The following is a 21271-nucleotide window of genomic DNA, read 5'->3' as shown; positions in this document are numbered from 1 at the left end:
TCCAGAACAGATCCAGATGTGGATTTGCTTTCTCTCCTCATATGTTGCTTCCTCTCAAGTTTCCAGGACTGCAGCAGCCTGGATCTTCACCCCGAGGCTGATGTTCTCGATAGCAGGGTTCTGTTTCTGCCTGATTACCTCATTAATTCATAGATCCACCTTAAATACAGGGTAATCCCGGGCTGGTCCCTCCCTCTCTCGCGGTCTCCACCAGCACCAGTTCACCTCCCTCTCTCTCTCAGTTCCCCCAGCTCGCCAGGAAAAAGACGCTGATCCGGACGTTGGGTCTTTTCTGTGGTCCTGTTTGAATGTGTCGGACCCCCACCTCCCCCTCTACCCCCTCCCCAGTCCCACCCACCGCTCTCCAACACAAACACACCACCAGTCCTCATTTACTGGATCTGCGCTTTGTTATCAGAGAGCCTTCCCCTCCTCTGCCTCTTTTATTCCAGGAGAGAGAAAGGGAGTTTATTTCTTCCTTTTTTTGACGGATTGATTTCTGACTGAATCTGGATCTGGTTTCTCCTCCTTCCTCTGCTGCAGGACCAGAGCTTGGTGCATCCACGAATGTAGGCTAATTACTGTCAAAGAAACTGGTTTAAACGCTGGAAGAAAAGGGACGTTGAAGATATTTTTCTCCACCCGGTGTGTCAATCATTTTCCCACCACTGCAGTTGTCAAGTTGGAGCCCTGTTGGGAAATGGACAAACCCCTCTGAAGTCAAGACGCTGCTCTTCCTCACCAACATAACCACAGGACGTGATTTGGACGAGGATCCCCGAGTGGAGGTAACGTCTATTTTCTGGGTTATTCAAACTTTATGCGCCACAAGTCTGAATATTTTCGATTCACTTGTAGCTGATAAACAAGAAGCTAACCGTCGTTTGTCTGCCTGTTTCCATTAAAGTGATTTTAACGTGTTTTAAGGAGTCTATCGTGTCCCCAGTTGTCCGCACTGCTTAGCATCCGGGTAACGTTCACAACTGCTGTTTCTTTACCTTGACACCCACTTATTAGCAACAACAGGCGATTTAAGGATTTTCCACAGGTGTGAACGCAACACTAGTCCGTTCAGGGACATTTTAACCTCTATTTTAACGTATTTTCAGTGAGACGAATCTAGATAATGTAACACAAACTCCCAAGACACGTTTTCTATCCCCTTTTCACGCCCGATAACGTTACGTGCCTTTCCCTCGTCTGCAGTCAACGCTGTCAAGTCTCCATTCAAAAATGTGGACGTTAAACGCCAACTTACATCGCCTCGCGACGGATGAAAACGACCGTTAAAACATACACAGTCGAGTTATACAATCAATTGGGGATACATTCCCGTATAAAACATCGAATAGCATGTCATTTTGATCAAATATCAACTTTTACACTCGGTACGCAGTGCTGTCTAGTTGCTGTCGCCCACTGCTGTGTGTTTTCCAGGCAGGGACCGTGGGTACGTATCAGGTGGTTAAAGTTATGATTTTAGTTAATTAAGAAATTGTACCTGTACTAAAGGTATGCCGAATTAAAGAAGTGCTTCCAGTGATCCGAAATATGCTTTTTCATGTATGAAAAAGCTTGACATTCCGTATCTGACAAGAAAATTATCTTCAATTGTGAGATTGTGTATGGCGCTGTTGTGAGGGGTCTCCCCGGGCGACAGAACGGCACGTATCGACTGTTGCAGAGGCTGAGAGGCAGGACTCAGACCGCCTGCGAGTGTCTGGAAACAGTTTGCTCATAGTCTCTGCCTGCTATGTTTTGTTTTCCGAGTGATATTTCCCCTGGTAACCAAAGGAAACCCCCTTTGTCGTCAGGAAAATTACATGGTGTCATGAAACTTGATTAAAAAACTGTCTTTTTTCCCAGCGAACACTGGTTGCTGCGGTTTGATATTAAAACGCGTGTATTTCTGGTATCTCTGTGGTGTCCTCACACTGTTGTCATGAATGCAGCGCCTTCAGGCTGAGCTTGTTCAGCTTGTTGGAGTGGTTTGCCCACATTTAGCACTCACATTGTAAACAGCACTTCTGCTTTTCAGGCTGTCATAATGATGGTCGGCAGGGAACGAGGGTGGAAAAAAATCTTTAGCGAGCCCGTTTTATTTTAATTAACGGGCGTTCAGCTCGCGATCAACCGTCCTTACGTCATCTGCAGAGATGGGCGGATGAGCACCAGTAGCTGCTCTTGCTTCTTTTTCCTCCTCTCCTCTCATTTCATCCATCTCCTCCTCCTCCTTCTCCTCCTCCTCCCCTCTCTATCTGGGTGTGTCCTGCCTTATTGCGTTAGAAAGGAGGGGGGATCCCGCATCTTGGCTCATGGTGACTCCTCCTCAGCTTGTGACCTCCAAACGAGGGCATTGCTCCTTCTGCCTTCTTTTGCTAGTAAATTCACCCTACAGAGACTTTGTTTGCAAGGGAAACCAGTTGCAAGGAAAACTTTAATGTCCTTTTATAGAAATAGGTTTAATTTTAGGTGATTCTTAGTGGAGCGATGCCAAAGCGATTCTGTTGTTTACTGCATCCTCAGGGAATAATGGCTAGTGTTATAAAATGTGCATGTTTTCATCGTGTTTGCTGCATGTCTGCATGTTTCGCATTTTCAACCATACCCTTTTCATATTTATCTGAATTTAACAGAGAGGGCAGATCATGAGTCTTATTCACAGTGGATCAAATACCTTCACTTTATTATTTATCAGTCTTCAGATTTTCATCTGATATTTAAAGATAGATCAGCACAGAAGTTATTAACAGTGTGGGGGGGTTATGCAGTTAGCTTTGCAGGTCGATATACATGTATCAAAATATGCACCATAATGACTGTCCAGCGTTCCCTCTTAAAATGGTTCAGCTGAGGTGGTCTGACGCCTCCTGATGCATCTTGTCTTGTAATGTTTTTAGCTAATAGACTAAAGTACGTACACTACATATATTGACATTTGCTGTGAGAAATGGTACCTCCGGTCTTTCTCTTTGAAGGTTAACTTGTTATTTTTCATACAATTGTTTTTAATGGAGATCCTAGAGGTGATCTTTGTTTCAGGCAGGGCGGCCTAAATCTGCTAATTAGAGGTCAATTACTTGTTGAATTGATTGACAGATTCATATTTGGCAACTTGCTAATTCCAGTCTCTCCAATGTGAGGATTTGCTACATTTCTCTGTTTTATATCACTGTAACTTCACTATTTTGTGAAATGAGATTTCACAATGAAAAAGTGAATTGGGGAAATATTAATCACATTAAATGATTAAAAAATGAGTTATTAGTTAGTGCAGTTCTAGCTATAAAGTCTAAATTATGCTTCTGCAGAGATAAACATACAGATAAGCACAACTACTACATCTTAATGATACTCAGTGCAGCACTATGTGTCGAGGAAGATGATTGGTTGATCTAACACACTGATGGGAAGTTGGGTGCATACATTTATAGAGCCACAAGTGGTCTAGCAGAGTGCAGTGATGAAAGTGATGCAGTGATTCCTCTTCAGGCCACAAAATATTGATGGCCATCGGATTTATGTTGATAAATCCACATTATTCTTCACTGACGTCATGGTTTGTTTTGTTGTTAGTTTCTCGTACTTTTTTTAGATAAACGTGACACTGCTTCTTTCCCTTAATCTGTACAAGTATAAAGGAAACGCACATTGAACTGAGTCTGAATGACGCCCAGGTCTGTTTGCTTACCTGCAGCCGGGCTTAGCTTAATTCCAGATAAACACACAGTGGTAGAACCCTGATGTTAGCATAATATGAACGTCTACAGTTACACTTAATATGTAATGAGCGGGTTTTCTCCTGAACCAACATAAGACTGGCACAGCATCAGTTTTTGCCAGATAGGTGTTATTTCCACCTCTTGTCTTTAGTTAGCTTTTAATCATAACAAAAAGTTGAAACGGCAAACTGCAAAGACTTATCAAACACATTTCTTTACATGCTGCTGAAATGATCCACATAAATACAATTGAAAAAATGCAGTGTTCCCTCCATTATCCCTCCAGCCTCTACATCGTATACGCTCCTCTCAGTCTCAGGTATGCAGGCCGGTCTACCTGCAGACAGACGAGTGCTCTGTTTGTGTCTGAAGCTGCTGCGAGCTCCTGATGAGCACAGGAAGTGATGGATGCTGACTCAGTGTGTAGCTCCTCCTTATGTCCTGCAGGAGGCTCGGACTCCTCTAGCAGCAACGAGAAGAACAGATTCAGTATTTCTCTGTGATTAATGTCACAGTCCGAGTTTTCTTAAAAAACATCCTGTTTGTCATTTTACTCTGTTACCTGTTGCAGAGGCTTCAGGTGCTCTTACTGAAGGCAGAAAATAGTTGAATTTCAGGTAAACTACTAGAAGGTAATGTTGCAATATAGGAATGCTATTATTAACATGTTTTGTCTCTTATTTTGTTACTCAAACAGTCTGATATGTTTTCCTGTACCGGACAAACTGCTCTCTCCAGTGAGCATCAGCCTTGTGCTGTTTGTTGAAAAAGCAGCGACTTTCCTACATTTCCCAGAAGGCCTTTTGATAAACAGATAAAAATAGCAGATGTTAATGTCTAGTTTTTAATTTTGTGTCTCACTGGTTGTTGTAATGTTCAACCAGCAGCACATTGTGGATGGTACTAGGCTGCAGATGATGCGATGTTAACGCCGCAGTGCATTGTGGTTAACTGAGGCTGTTGTCTTAGAAGTAATGGGTCGGATCGTTAACTGTGGTTTCAAAATGCTAGAACTATAAAATAAACCTTACTATGTGATTCTTAATTTCCTGTTCTGAGATATTAAATGATCTCCACAGGATACTTAATGTACCCCCAGTTTGTAGTTTTTATTATAACAGCAGTTTCTTATTTTTTCTTTCCTCTAAAGGGAAGAAGATACATGTGAAATGTATCGTAGTCCAAGTCCCTTAAGTACACAGCAGAGTATCGTTCAGGGGGTAATCTTAAGCAGTAACACGGACATAAAACAAATGTTATGTATGTAACCACAGTTCTATGAATCCTGAATGACTCTCAGATGTGTATCTAGACAGTATAAAAGCTGTCTTTATGCATTATGTGGTTTTCAGTTGAAGTGGTTTTAAAGTGTCCACACCTCCGACCGACCTGCTACACTGACAATGAAGCTGCAAACAAGTGTCACTGTGATCTCAGAGATCCAGACTGAGAGCCCACATGGAGTCTGATCCGTCTGGGACTTGATTCACAGATCTGATCTTTGTCACCCAGAGAAAAACCAGTTTCCTCTTCTCTGCTGAACTCTGAACTGTTGGGACTGAGTCTCCTGACAGTTTATGACTGCTGAATGATTGTTCTCGTAACACTCGGACACACGGTTATGAATGCTGTCTGTAAAACTGTGAAGTGAAATAGTAGTTTTTTCTTACATGCAGTTATCAGAAACCAGCTGGAATACTTTCAGTGGATTTTGATGTTTTAATAGTTTTATGTCTGCTATAAATACTTGATTTAAACACTCTCAGATATTTTATTGCCCTAACCTTTCGTTTTTGCCCTTTTAGATTTTGCCAGACATTTTTTACACTCTGCCTGATAAAACAATATTTTATTTAAACTGAACTTTCACAGTTGAATTCTAAACTTGAACTTGGAACGTGATAACTGTAGTCTGTTGACACTTTCTGTCACTGACTGCTGCGTTTTTTCAGAAGAATCCCATAAACCCCCGTCCCATATTAAGAACTGGTTTCATGGATGTGATTTGACACGGATATAACTGTCTTTAATTTATGTAGATAATTGCAGCATCATCTGTTTGAGGGGAGGGCACATTTTGATAAAATCTTCTATTTACATGATTTATATTTAATTTTTTATTATAATATTGAATTAAGTTGAAACAAGAAGACATAATTCAGTCAACGTAACATTTCTCTCTGAATATATTTTCATATTAGTTGTATATTTAAAGGTATAATTAGTAGGATTTTCCTAGAAAAATAAAATATAGACTTTTACAAATATAATATAATATAAATCATCACTTATGGGCCTCTATACATGTGTGTTGGTGAGTGTGTGTGCAGACCCTTGTGAGACCCTTCCCTCTGCATCTGTTCTGTTGTTTTGCTTCGAACGGGACGTTTTCAGGAGGGGCGCTGTTGTGGTTCTCTGAGCCAATCACAGCGTATAGGTGAGTGTGGGAGTGGTTCAGATTATCAACTGGGCCCCATTCAGACCGGCGAACATGGCGAAAGAGGGATGCAGAGTTGGCCTTCTTTTGGTTGGACAGCTAGGTGCCTCGAACCGGGCAGGACAAGCTAACCGGCTGTTAGCATGCTAGTGCAAAGGTAACTGTGATGCTGTCTGTGTTAACTTGGCGGGTTGGGCATGTTCTCTTCTGGTGATGAAGAACCCTGGAGGAGGGGTCCAGTTTGAATGTGTTGTGGAAAAATCCTACTTATTATACCTCTAAGTAATTTAAGGAGATAGGGTTGATTTATTGATAAAATACAGTACTATTTTTGATGAAATAGTATATTTTTAAGAGTACTTAATCACATGGCTGCAAAACTCAAGTTAATTTCAGTTTGATCTTTTGGACCGTTACATCAGAGACATTAAAGGGAAACCTCTGTATGACATTATGGAAAAAACCAAGCTGACACATTTATAAATCATGCAACACCTTCATCTGTGTGATGGATTCCATATAGTGACATTTATATGTTTGTGTGTATTATCGTCATAACAGAAGCAGAGTCCAACACTTTCCACTGATTGCTCTGAGTTGATAAAAATGTTCTAGAAGCTTCTTTGGTCTGATCAGGATGAAAGTGAAAGATATGAATAATAACCTCCATCACTGTGTGTCTGCACTGTACCGTCGTCCTGCTCCTGAAGCAGCCCGAGCACAGTATCACACATCAGCTGTAACACCTGTGTGAACAGAGGTTTGTAAAACTCGGTGAAATGTGGATCCCCTCGGCTGAAGGAATCCCTGTCTGTGAGGCCGATCCTGCGGCGCTCACTTTGTCTCTTATGTAAGTCACATCAATAATTAATGTGTCCGTCCTATATTTAAGATATGGAGGCTCTCTGCTCAGCAGGCTCTCTGCGTTTATAGTTATAATAGAGCTTTTGGCCTTTATCATTATTTTATGACCCCGCTGGCAGGAAGACGCAAACCCCACTGTAATAGAGACCTCCCGGAAAATGACCCTGTGTCATTATTAATGAATCTATCAGGGAATTTAACCTTTAATTAACGTGTTGCAGGTGTTTTTAACTCTACATAAGGGGACGGAATTTAACCAGAGTCTTTAATAATGACTCAGTTTGTCTGCAGAGCTTGATCGTTCTGTCACATTCACAACAAGTTTGGACACAATTTCAGTCCCACTCTGCAGATTTAGGCTGTTTTTTCTCTCTTAAATCAATGTAGGATTGATGTAAATATTTGAATTTCATTAATACACATATTAAAGTGTTTATTGATGTTTTTTATTTGTTCTGCCCAGACTCATTTGCACCAGAAAACAGGCGACACATTCAGGCTCCTTTAGCAGCATTGAACCATCGATTAAACCATCTGCAAACACTTTATAGACATTAATGTGGATTCAAACACAATCACTACTCTGCTCAGTTTACAGGGTAGAAGTGACAGTAATGGATCACACGTATGTCTTTCTATAGAGCTCATAGCAGACCTCATCATGGTGCTGTGTAACCCCTCTGTAGACTGCATGGTGCTTTCTGCGTGTTCACTCTGCACCTGCGTTCTGGAAATATCCAAACAGATGACGAGGAGGCGTCAGCAGGATTGAAAGTGTGGACCATCCGAGTGTCCTCCAGACACACACTTACATAACGCCTGTGTGTGTGTGTGTGTGTGGCAGGTGTTTAGTGGGTGTGTTTGTAGGAGTTTGTGTGTGACGGACAGGATGGTTTGAGCAGCAGGAGTGAATCAAAGAGTCTGTCTCCTCCTGCACGAGGGATCTGTGAAGGTGTTAATCGTTGGGGGTTTAGTATTGTTGGGGCAGCTGTGGCTCAGAGGTAGAGTGGGTTGTCTCTAGATCAGAAGGTTGGCGGTTTGATCCCCAGCTCCTACAGACTTCATGTCAGAGGTAGTGTTCAAAAGTTCAAAGTAGTAGTAACCCAAATTGCTCCTGAAGGCATCGGTATGTGAGAGTGTGTGAATTTAATGAGTGAGATAAAAAACACTTTGAACACTTGGGAGACGTGCAGTCCATTTATCGAACCTAATCAGGTCCAGCTTTTATTATTTGTGAGTCACAAAAGTTATAAATAACTATGACTCAGATTGAATCTTCTTAATCGCCTCTGTTGGCTGAGAAATCAGGTTCATTAGTTTCTATCGGGGGGCTTATTAACGGTGACAACCTGTAGCTCCTACCTGAAAATGAGACGAGCACTGAGGCGCTAATTAAATCCGAAGCTGTTCAGGAGTTTAAAAGGTGCTTTAAAGTTCACCTGAGAGATTCTCCTGCTCCGGTCATAGAGTTCAAACACCGGCTGCACAGAGTGCGATAACTGGACAACAGCCAGAAATGTCATTTAAACCGTTATGGAATTAACATAATGTAATTATCTATAACTGATTTAATCTGCTGGCAGTGTGAGGTCAGCAGACAGCTGTTTCCTGTTTTATTCATAGCTCTTAGACTGCTTTTGACTTGTTTGCAAATCAATCAGAGAAAGTGACCTACCTGTGCAGCTGCAAACATACGGTCCACGCCTGGAGACAGACATTGTTCAGGTCGACTATCATATGCAAAACTCTAAAAATGTGTTAAGAAATCTCTTGTGCATGACGGTTAAACACACACACGTTTTCCTTTTTTAAAATTTTTTTTTTTTTTGTATTGTGCAAGATGAGAGCATGAAGAGCATGACAATAAGAGGAATAAGGGAGACGGTGAAGGCGGCGTATCATTTTGTCGTGATTCAGAGGTTAAAGCAGTCTGGTCTTTGCCCTGCTTTAGGCCTGTGTTGTTCTCTTATCATGAATGTAGGTCGACACAAGCAACACGTGCTGTTTTGTTTGCAACATTCAAATGAAATGGAAACTTGCTCGTCTGACACAAACCGGTCAGGTTCTGGGGCGGGAGTGAAGCACAAAAAGTATTTCATTTTGCAGGAGAGGTTAAATTTCAGGAAGCGACGATTCATCTTCAATAACAAACCATTTTTTAAAACCAGCTGTGATGATGAAATTTGACTCTTGAATATTTTATTAGGACGCTCTGTCTTCCTGGTTTCATGCTTCCTCCCATCTGCAATATGTAAGCACGGTACACACATACTGAGATCATACAAATACAGTAAACTTGCAACACAATATAATCTTAACAAGCACTACGGCAGCGGAGAAAGGAGGGAAATAAACCTAAGAGTCAACAGTCTCATTAAGCACAAGGTTAAAAATAAACTCCAGATTACAAACTAGATATACAAAAAGATGATGCAGTGCAGTATCAGTGAGTTAAGGCCTCTATTGTCTTATCTATTCATTGTCTGTTTCCGATGATTTCTCCTCTCTGTGCTCTAACTTTAACTCCTCTCACCCCCTGAAGGTGAAGCTGCTGCTGTGACACGTTCACGCATGTGTTCATCTGTGTGTGTGTGTGTGTTTTAATCCTGATGAAGCCATTGGTGCAAAGAGGTGTTGACGCTTGTTGTGAATGCGATGAGCTCCAGTGAGCAGAGCCGTGAGTGTGTGTGGGGGAATGTTACGTGTGCGTCTCTTTGCTGCTCCGTGGATCGTGACAGTGCTGATGTGCGTCAACAGTTGCTATGAGGATCAATAACTATCAGTTAGTTGAGGTTTTATCAGCTGATATTCATTCTATTCTGTCTGTTATTGATCTGCTGAGCGAACCCTGTAATCCTTTAGTTCCTTATGTGCAGTCCCGCCCACAGAAATGGCTGAGCCGCTGAAAGGTCCATCGAATGTGTCGTTCCCAAATCTGATTAAGATTCATTCGCTGCCTCACTGACCCAGGCTGTAAAGGCACAGGTACAATTAACACATGGTTGTTATCCACAGGGGTTGCAGTGGGTTCAAATTGTGTCGGGGTTAAATTAAGAAAGTCTTTACTTTTATTCACATGAGTCTTCTTCTCATAGATGTGCAGCGGTAGGGGTTGTGTCTTCACTGGTTCTAGCTGTCTCCTGGTTCGTTACAGGCTAGCTATCGTTAGCCCCTTGGCTGTTGCTTGTCTTTGTAGTCTGGCTCGTTTTTATGCTGACTAAAAAATGTGGTCACCAAATACGTGTTGGGGTCATAAGCCCTTGCCTAGGAGCGCTGGTTTTGCTCAGTTGGTAGAACAAGCGCCTAAAGTACAGAGGCAAAGTACTCTGCCACAGGTTCGACTCCAACTTAGTCCTCTTTGCTGCATGTCTTGCCCCACTCTCTCCTCCTGTCCTCCATTCCCTGTCCGTCTACACTGCCCTTTCTAAAGCTGCTTTCCCACTAGTCAAAAAACCCGCTAACACCCGGCTTTTTTGCTTAATGGGGATGGCTACAATCGGCATTCAGACCAGGGTCACATGACTCTGCAGTAGACAAAATTTCGGTGGGAAATAAAGGCAACAGGCCAAAAAATAATCTTTAAAAATACACCCTTGTTGCCACCTTCCTTGTATTCTTCACCTTCCTTTTTGGTGAGTTATGCTTCGGTCCTGGTGTGGTGTGTTGACTTCAACATAGCTAGCCTGGCAGTAGATGTCATGTGTGGCCCGCCTAAGGTCCTGAGATTTTGACGTAACTTCCAAAAATTAAGAAAAGACTCATGCCATCTTTAGGAAAGGGGGTTAACGCTTTGAAACAGGCAACATTTTCATCACTTAATTGACACCAGTTAATCTGAGGGAAGCTTTTAGCTCGCTCCAGCTTCATCTGATGGCATCAAAATGGTGTGAAAGCATGGCTGTTATACCCGAGGCTCCATGCAATAGCTGAGTGAGAGATACGGCTTGTTTACATAATTTCCTTATTCAGTGTGATATATTCAGACTTTTGCTGTTTTTTAAATGTTCACATTGCGATAACAATGAAATTGAGACTTACTGTGCAGCGCCATTTTCCTCTGTGTGGTTTGTGTTAGTGTAACGGGCACCTAACTATTAAAAAATGTTGTTAAATCAGCAACAAATACCCGTTTTCGTTTACCCGTCTGCTGTCATGTTTACATCAGAGAAAGTGACCGCTCACTGTCTGAAAACTGTAATATTAGACTTTATATAAGATATATTACAGCCTGCAGTTAACTCAGGTCCAGCACTGTGCAGCTGTGTAATTTAGACTGCTGTTGGTAGAGATTCTGTAGTCCATTGTGTGCCTGTGTGTGTGTCTCTGTGTGCTTGTGCGTGTGTGTTTAACACTGGCAGCTTACTTGGCATCCCTCTGCAGCATGTTAACAACTGATAAAGATGAGAGAATAGAGAGAGGAATGCTGCAGCAGAGGGAGAGAGAGAGAGAGAGAGAGAGAGTATCACAGAGCTTTTTACAAACAGGCTGCCAGAAGTGAAACACACACAGTTCAGAGCTGCAAGTGAAGCGACTCAGTTAGAGGCTCATTATTTCATCACTGTCTAAACTCACAGCTCTATAAAGGCCGGCAGCGACCTCAATCTGTTCTTGTCTAATCCAAATCTAATTCTGCGTGTTTTTGTTGGGTGGTTTTTAATGTTGGACTTTATTGGTGTTTCCTGTCGGTTTGTGAGATCATTCCTGAGCTTTAAAGGCTGACAGTGTTAGTTTATGAATGATTAAATCAGAGGATGATTGTGTGATAAAGAGTATATAAACTGTTTTACTTTTGGGCTAAGAAGAAAAAAGGTTGTATACAAACAAGAAGGGTTGGGCATTTCTTGGGTTTGATAACAAATAAAGGCTGTTATATGTCGGGGGTGTTGCGTAAGGTATAATGTACAGGGAGCAGGTCGTTATAGCAGCTATAATGACCTGCTCGCTGTACATTATACTGTTTATCACACGGCTACTTATTAAAGCTCCTCTGGGAGTTTTTAGCTGGTTATGAGACTGAAACTAATACCGATGCTTCTATATGAGCTACTAAAGACCATCAGGAAGAAGATTGATTATTGCTATATAGCACACCGCTAAAACAGTTTTTACATTTCCCACATAGAGGTTAACAGTGAGATATACATTTGACCGAAGGCAGGATGAGACTTATTGTCTCATCATGACAGCACGACTTTCACATGTACAGGACAAGATCAGAGAAGAGATAAGACGTAGCGTTTTGTCGTCACCAAGATTGACACAAACTGAAAGTTCCTCACAGGAGCTTTAAAGATATCAGTTATTTAACACAGAATATCGACATGAGAGGGATTTTATTCATTTATTTATCTTCATTATAAGGATTTTGCTTCTTCTATTCCTTTTCTAATATTCTGTTTCATTCTACTTTTTGAACTACTTCCATTGCCTTTTTCAAATTACCCTACTATGTAATGATCCACACAAGGGCCTACTAAATGTGTCCACTAAAGGTGTTTTTTGCGCTGGCAGCACCTGTTTTCTCTTCAAATGCAGTTCAATGTGTTCAGCGCTCAGCGTCCTCAGTGAAAGAAGGCCCTCGACGTCAGCTGTTTTTTTTTTGCTCTCTGTTGCAAATAGTTAAACTTTTGGAACACTGCCACTCGTCAGTGTCACTTCTTCCTCATCGACCAATCAAAATCAAGAAGGGGCGGGACTTCTGATATCAACTCTGCCAACAACAATGGTGGAGGAGAAGCCAATCCTTTCATTTTTTCGAGGGTACAATTTCCAGGAGCTGCTGCTGATGACACAACTCCTTTACATTGTTTTAATGTTTTCTTTGTTCAATGTCATTTAATAAAAACAAATATTAAGCATATAAACAATTTTCAGACAACTTTCGTAACCTAGCAACAGTAAACGCCTGTAAGAAGTGCTCTGAAAATGAGGTCGTGGGCGCTGCCAGCTCAGAAAACGCTGTTAATGGACACAGGGCCTTTAAACTGGGTATTTCCACAGATGGTGAAGTGAGACACGTAAAGGCTGATTCAGGTTTCCTGACTGGCATGTTTTCTTTTCCATGAACTAGTCTTTAAACTCTGCTATAGTCCAAACTGTGTTCGTTTTAGTGTTTACTTATAATCTGTCTTTTTATTTTTGGTGATTATAACTGTCGTAGAGATCTTTCAGTCCTGAAACTTGTCTCAGTTTTGCTGCCGTGTTATCGTCTCTTTTTCTGTTATTTTTTGACACAGTTTTAACAGGCTGACGTTTAATGTACTGGAGTTCTTTCTGCAGATTAACAAAATTGGACGTTGTGAGATTAGATTAGAGCAGCATCCCCAGCAAGGATCTCTTATTTATAGGAGTCTGCTATTTAGAAATAACAAACCATGAACAAAGAACAAAGTATTGTTATAATACATCACTTAGGAAATATCCTGGAAAATCAATACAGGAAGTGACAGAAATGTGTTAACTGGCAAGTTAAATGTTTTCACATTGATGCTTAAATTATATAGAATTCAATTATCACATTATGTCCTGATACAGGCAGAGATAGTTAAAGATTCCGCACTTTAAAATTAATACCACCATGTCGCTTAGCCCTACTGCGTCATCATAAACGTGTCAAACTGCTGACAGTGTGTTTTATACTGAAGAAGGATTGAAAACATGAAAGGCTTTCGAATACGTGAAGAACTCTGCACTCTGGTCCGACAGCAGGACGAGATTCCACTCAGACTCTGGAGTCTCTTCAGTCTGAAGGGTACTTATAGACTATAGGGCGGAGGTGTGTGTGCGTATGTGTGTGTGTGTGTATTAGGCGGTGTATCCCCTCAGAGATATTCAGAAAAAGGCGTCGCTCGGAGGAGGAAGTGAGCAGATGGAGGGCGGATGGAGAGCCAACAGGAAGTGAAGGCTCGATGGTTTCCTCATGTTGGGTTGGCAACAGTCGAGATTTCACTTCCCTGTATAGTTAACAGGTGCTGAGTGTGTGTGTGTGTGTGTGTGTGTGTGTGTGTGTGTGTGTGTGTGTGTGTCATGTTTTAGTCCAGCTCTCTATCCACACCCTAAATCAACAGTGACTTCACCCATATGAAAGGAAATTATGACATCTTTAAGACAAAAAGTATCAGGCTTATTGAACAACAGACAACAGGCAGTGGAGGAACGGCCATTTAACAAGTGGTTGGTAAAACCATCATCTAGTAGCTACATTTCCAGAGAGATGAATCAGATCAGGAGGTGTTTGTCCATTTGCCAGTAACTAATCGGAGCATGTTTTAATGTCAGGAATCACGTAGGTGTTCAAGAATCTGACACAAGAGTGAGCAAATTGACTACAGCAGGGATTGGCTGCAAGCAAATTGATTAAAAATCAGTCACATTTTTGGGTTACAGTTAGGACTGCACAATGTGTAGCATGTGTAAATCAGACCTATTGGATGGAGCCCTAGGTATAAGGCTGTGCTTTCACAACAGGTTGATGTGATCAGATGAAGAACAAGCAGCTTTCAGCTACCCTCAGATTAACTGGTGATCATGCAGAACATGAGATACACATAATCCCCTTTCAGACATACGCTAAAGTCCTGAAAATTTCCCGACCTTGTCCGAAACAGCCGAGCTTTTGCACCTCGACTTTATGCAGACCTTTTCCTTCGAGCCTCCTGGTAACAGTCAGGAACATTCATCGCGAGCGAGTGGGCGGGGTGATGACGTTTATATCATGTGACCGGTGCGATGAGTTTTCTCATATCGTGCAGGCCTTGATGCAGATTTGTTTGACTGAAGCAGTTTCAACACTACTTCATACTGGCTTAATATCGACACCAAACGTATAAGCACTGATATCCATCCCTGGGCATGAACAAGTGGCCATTATGCTAACTGACAGTGAAGCCATAGACCGAAACAGTCATAAGACACAAGTCTAGCGTTAGCCGGTAACGCTACGTCTATCTGGTGTTCGAGGCCATAATTATTTTACATTTACGAGGACATTGCATTCATACATTGCGGTTGAAAAAAAAACACATTTAGATGCATGATACTGATACAATGAGCTTTTTAGTGAACACATGCTCCTCAGTAGAGGAGTGCCCATGCATCACTGCCTGTGTAAGTGCTGATAGTGCAGCAGAAATGATGTCTGATGGTGTCTCTGATGAAATGCGGTCATTAGAGAATATCCGGTTACTTTGAAGTAGTATAGTTTAATTTATGAACAAAAAAACCTATAAAATCCTGTTTAATCTGAACTTAATCTTAAGTAATAGCACACACTACAACTCACAGTCAATTTAATAATATTGTATCATGTTATTACATCTTTATATGTGTTGTTTTTGCAGGGAATAATGGATCATCTTGATATTAGATTCATCATTTGAAATCATTTTTGAAGCAAAAATGTCAAATATTTTCTGCTTTTAGACGATAAAATGTAACGATTTCCTGTAATATGAAGGCGTCACTTTGGTGTCTTAGAGATTGTGATGACCATTTTCTATATTTGACATTCTTTAGATAATTTATTGTCAGCAGGTTAGTCAGTAAAGGTCATCTTTAGTTGCAGCTCTGGTGAAACATGTTGTCTAGTTACACATCAAAGACACACTGATACATCAAGAGACTTTTGACTGTTTGGAAATGTTACATGTTATTCAGGGAGTCCCCGAAACATTGTGACATCATAAGAGTAAACACCATCTGTTTATTGAGGGTAAATGTTGTCGAGGCGGTGCAGCCGGCCACATTTTCCTACATGTCTTTAAAACGTCACTGAACTCGGTCATGAGTGGAGGTGAGTCAGGGTCCGTGTGACTGAATGGTTGTGTGGGGAAACCCTGCTGACGCTCTGTCCTGGTTCCTGTTCAGAGTCCCCGCTGTGGTTTATTTTCTGCCCTCCTGTCAGTGTGATGTGGAGCTGACTGGGAGCGCTGCCAGCACGCGCACTCACACGCACACTCTTACTACCTCTGTCCTGCTCGTGTCCTCCTGTTCGTCGTTTTCTGGCGTGTTTGAGGACCCGGAGGAATGCAGTGTTTGTGTTGCAGAGCTGGGCGTGGTTCCACGTTTGACCGCGGCGACTGAACACAATCAGCACGCAGCCATTCATCACAGCCTGCACACGCACATAAATCGGAAAACACACTCTGCAGTCACAGCCAAGACACGGTGAACTGGGACGAGATGAAAAGTGTTAAAACATGAGACAGAACAGGGACCTGCTCGCTCCTCGTTGTTTGGGAACTTTTCGACAAAGACACTTAACTTACTTTCGGCTGCTCTGCCCGAGTTTCTTGAACTCTACGTGTCGTTTTAACTCAACGACATCTGACTCGGGGGACTAGAGTCAGACCTGGGGGTTTTGTCCCTCTGACCTGTGATTGTGTTTGTCACAGTGCAGTCAGCACTCCTCTGGCCTTGGCTCTGCGAGATCATGTGCTCAATGAAACTGAGAGTGGCTTTTCATTTCAAAGTTCAACAGAAAAAACAAGCAGGAGAGGAAGCACATGAGAGTGTGTGCGTCTATTCAGAATAGTTTCACATACAGTTTTCATGTTTAGAAAGTTTTGTACTTCTGTGTTCTGCATGTTCAAAAGCATGCGGGAGTTTGAGAAGTGGAAACATTTGCTTTATTCAAAATTAAAACACGGAAAATGTTCAGTAAATGACGGCTGTAGCTCAGGTGGTAGGTCAGATTATCAGGTGACGTTGCAGGGTTGAATGTTGGATTCCCACCTCCTATATCTCCATGTTTTAAAGTGTACTTCAGCAAGACACTCGGCCTTAAAAATGCTCCTGGTGTGTGTGTTTGAAGTGAAAGAAATACAAGTCGCCGTGGTTCCAAGCGGAAGATAATGGATGGATGGATGGATGTGGTTCTAAATGTCTGGACATTTATTTCTGTTACTTGAAGCTAGTTGAATTTGAAGCTAGTTTTGGATCCGGAGGTAGAGAGGATGTTGTTACTGCTGTTGTTGCTGCTGCTGCTCAACAACTGGGGTTGTGTGCAGGCTTAGCCAAGCTGCCGCTAACTTCAGCTTATAGCTTGTTTGTTGGTTAGGATTAGTTTTGTTTGGTGTTTGGTTTGGACGATGGAAGAAGGAGAAGAATTCTGTGGATGATTTCAGCTACAAGTAAAAGTCTTGCAAACAATTAAAATAGGTGTGATTCTGGCGTTTTTTATACTGGAAGCGTGTCCTGCTGTATCTTCAGGTCGAGTACGGTTCATGAACAATGACACAGAGGCACACTTCCTCCTCACATCACCACATTCCTCCTCTGAATACGACCTTGTCACACTCCGCTGCTCCCTGATTGGACGGTCAGATACACCCCTCCCACCCGCTGACATGAATGGCAGCTTGTGTTTCAGACTCCATTCTCTGCAGCACTGAACAGTTATTTCTCCATAAAAACCCAGGAATGTGTGGTGTCACATTGTCCGACTGCTTCTTAGGCCAATAAACAGCAGACTGTGAAGCTTTTTTTTCCACTCGGTCACAAGATGCTCCACCAGCAGTCATCTGAGGCTGAGTAATGTGTCGCTTCTGAGGACTGCAAGAGGCTGACGGGTGACTCCTCTGCACAATAGGAGAAAAAATGTCCTCTCAAATGCAATTCGATCAACTTTATTAATCTCATCACGGCTGATTGGTTTGGAGCAGCTTGGACGTAATAAAAGACAATGACATACAGACGACTTATGTTAAGCTAAATATGTAGTAGACCGATAAATAAGAGAGGATGAACGGTCGTTTTACAAGCAGGTAAAATTCACTTGTACAGGTCCAGAAGAAGGTTGCAACCTGAGCTGTTCGTAGAGTTAAACTATGTAATCTGTTGTAACTCAAACATTTACTGTATCTCTACTGCAGTACTAAACCTGCCACTGTCTTTATGCCTCTGTGCTGGATGATAGCAGTGGACGCAGGTGTCGTCCGTCCTTATGTCCGTCCCATTCTTGTAACCGCAATATCTCAGGACTGCCTCGAGAAAATTATTTCAAATTTGGCACAAATGTCCACAAGGAGTCTAGGATATACTGATAAGAGTTTGGTGGTCAAAGGTCAAAGGTCACTGTGATTTTTTAAAAACATTTTTGGCCATATGTCTGTGAAGGTTCTCGGTCAAAGTTGAGTCGGAAAGGAAACTGGGCGCTGCTGAAGCTGTTGAAGATGTTTCCCCCTCAACCTTTGAATTTTTGGCATAACTTAACAAATCATGTGTACTGTAGAATTCAGTTTTAAGGACCTAAAGAGAAGCTATCAGCTGATTCACTGACGCTTTTTTCATAATTTAATTAAATTCTTTTTTAGAATGTGTGCATCACGACAGACCCAGAAGTTGTAATTACACTGACTGGCCACTATGTCAAATCTGCTCTAAAACCTTCAAGATACAGACATCCCGAACACAGGCTTTCTGTTCTGCAACCACTGCGACACGCTGCTCTAAATAATACTTACATCACTGACTGTCCGATGATGATGACTCATTTCGTATCGTTATCAATTTAGCATCATATGACTCGGTTTACTGTTCCTCATTAAAATAGAAACTTTGCCGTGTGATGACGTTGATGTTGTGCCGGCTCGGCAGCTGTCTGCATCACACTGCTGTTATAAACACAAACAGCAGGAGCAGATGGACAGGTGAGCTGACTTTTCTGCTCTACCTGAGCTCAAATTGATTATTAAACAGGACGTCCACGCTCTGCTTAGCTGTAGCATCTGTTTCTGACAGGCTAAAGCTGTATGTGATTAAATATGTGTCTGAGTATGCATAACAATGACGGGCAGATCTTTTGTTATTCTTGACCAGCTCTCTTGTAATTAAATTGTTTTCAGTATGTTGGAGTCGCCCGTTCCAAAGTGATTACAAACCGGAAAACATGCTCACAGCAAAGGAAGTGAGTGTTTATTTGGGTGGGGCGAAAAAAATCTTTGTGTCTGTGAGAAAAGTTTGTTGCTGTTGTAAATCTGACCTCTGAAAGTACCTGACACTCACTATTTAGTTAAATATCCCGTGAGTTCTGCTTTCTCTCCTTTTTGTATAGTGAGATTTTTTATATACTCAGTATCCCACAATGCACTGCAAAAAGTAGCATGCATCAGATTGTAACTAAATAATTTCTACGTACCGTCATGCATCCTTACAGAAAAAAATAGCATTTCCCATTTGCACCACTGCCTCGCGGCTAACTTACCAAAGCCTTAGCTAGGTTTAGCTTTAGCTTTAGTTGACAAGCATCAACGTAAATGTACATATATTGATTTAAAACCAGGTTTCACAATGTGTTCCATAAACTAAATAGACATTTCACTTCACTGTTGAGGAGGAACATTTCAAGATCAGCTCTGAATCCTTTCACGTCCCAAAGCAAGCGGCTGCAAGGAACTTATTTTTATGTTGCTTTTGGCGACCCCTGGGGACAAAAGTGGTGGTGCTTCCTCCGATGAAGACTGCATTTCCCATGAGCACCACTGCCTCGTTTCATAAAGATCATGATCTGCCCAGCGCTTAACTGAGTTTTAGTTTTATTGAAAAGTAGATGCCACTTGTTTTTGTAACGCTACTCTTCTATTCTAAGCTAACTTACCAAAGCCATAGCTAGCTTTAGCTTTAGCTTAACTTAACTAGCATCAAGGTAGATTCATATAGTGATTGAAAACTATGTCTCACAATATATTCCATAAACTAAATATACCTCTTTCTTCACTGTTAAGGAGGAAAAGTTCAGGATCAGTTCAGAATCCTTTCACATCCCACAATTCTCTGCAGCTGTTTAATGACCGACCACAGCTAACTCGTGGTGTCACCCGTTTCCTTTTTAGTTTCTGATTGGTCAAAAATCAAAAATCAACAGGGAGCATTTGCAGAAGCATTTTTCTTTCGTCTCAAAGTAACCCTAGAGACAGCAGAGTTTGCAGTCTTTGGAAACAGGAACTGATAAGAGCTAATTCCGCATATTTCTAGTGTCACCAATTTACCAAAAATATACACACATGCTGACAGGACGAGTTCCCACAGCTGAGCCGAGCTGATCAAGATAACTGGTGTGTCTGTGTCGGAGTCTCGCAGGTCGACTCTCGGTCTGTAAAGCCATTAACCTGAAGGATGTCTGAGTCGACGGTGTGAGGCTGCAGCAGAATCAATCAGTCAGACAGGTGGGCTCTCTCCTGAGACACATCAGCCTGAACCACATGAGCGATGGTCATCATAACGACTGCTGATCTGTGATGCACACCTGACCTCTTCAGCTGACAGTCACATTGATTTTCTTACAGGCTCTCTCATTTATTCCCGTGATCGACATGAAAAATGTTGCTTTGAATATTTTTCTCACTGCATGTGCTCTATATGTCCCACATCTCCGGTGATGCACAAGAGGCAGCACGTCATTCATTGAATCCATTCCCTCTGAAGAATAACTTGCAACCAAATGACTTCAAAGTGTCCTTCAGTCAGCTTTTACTTCCACAAATCCGCCTGATTGTGACTGACGTTTGTCGTGTCATTTCCTTTCTTTCATTTTACCTGGAAAAAGTCCAATAATTTACTTTAGTGTTACCAGAGGAATCCTTTATTTCCTGTGAGGCTGCATGCTTCTGCTTTGATACGAAATGGGAAACCCTGTGCTTCTAAGTTTCGAAGTGATTTCGTTCCTGCTTTTCCTGCTCCTAAGTCATGCACACGGCCGGAGAGTGCAGCATGATAGCTAATCTTTAACTTTCAAATATTTCACTTTTGAACCCTGACTTTATGCAGACTTTTTCCTGCCAGCCTCCTGGTTAAATGTCTGCAAGAAGTCGGGGTGAGAATCAGGAGCTTCTGGCTGTGAGGGCCGACCCTGAAATTGTTCGACCAGTTGTGAGGACCGCAGTGATGCAAAATCCCCCGCTGTGAGGGACATGTGTGAAAGAGCAACTCTGGAAAATTGCAGGGACAGGCTGTCTCGAATTATTCTGGAAATTGTCAGGATTGCGCGTGTGAAATGAGCTTCTGTGACTGCATCCATTCAGTCGCATTATAAGCAACTGCATGCAGCTCTTGTCTCACAAATCTCCTGATCAGCAGGTCGAGGTGCTCCTGCAGCCATGAGTCCTCCAAGAAGCATGCTGGCTTTTGCTCCTTCCCGATATGAAGTATTAATCTCTTTACTGAGATCTTCCCCTGCGTGCATTTTGGGCCATAAGTCGGATAATGAAAGTAGCACCATTGTTACTCACCTTTGGGCTTTAGGGTGTGTCTC

General features: G+C 42.0%; 1 protein-coding gene across 5 annotated transcripts in view; it reads left to right on the top strand.

The window, feature by feature from the left end:
- Positions 1–242: 242 nt before the first annotated feature.
- LOC138605564 (plasma membrane calcium-transporting ATPase 1-like) overlaps positions 243–21271 on the top strand; it is a 121009-nt gene continuing 99980 nt past the window's right edge. For all 5 annotated transcript variants that reach the window (XM_069677911.1, XM_069677908.1, XM_069677914.1 and 2 more), the window contains exon 1: positions 243–788. The gene's annotated coding sequence lies outside the window, so the exon portion shown is untranslated. The remainder of the gene's footprint in view (positions 789–21271) is intronic.

This window comes from Semicossyphus pulcher, unplaced genomic scaffold, assembly GCF_022749685.1.
Source record: "Semicossyphus pulcher isolate SPU_LCO1_2020_fin unplaced genomic scaffold, fSemPul1.0.p SCAF_3, whole genome shotgun sequence".
NCBI lineage: Eukaryota > Metazoa > Chordata > Actinopteri > Labriformes > Labridae > Semicossyphus > Semicossyphus pulcher.
This window is presented reverse-complemented; position numbering and strand designations above follow the sequence as displayed.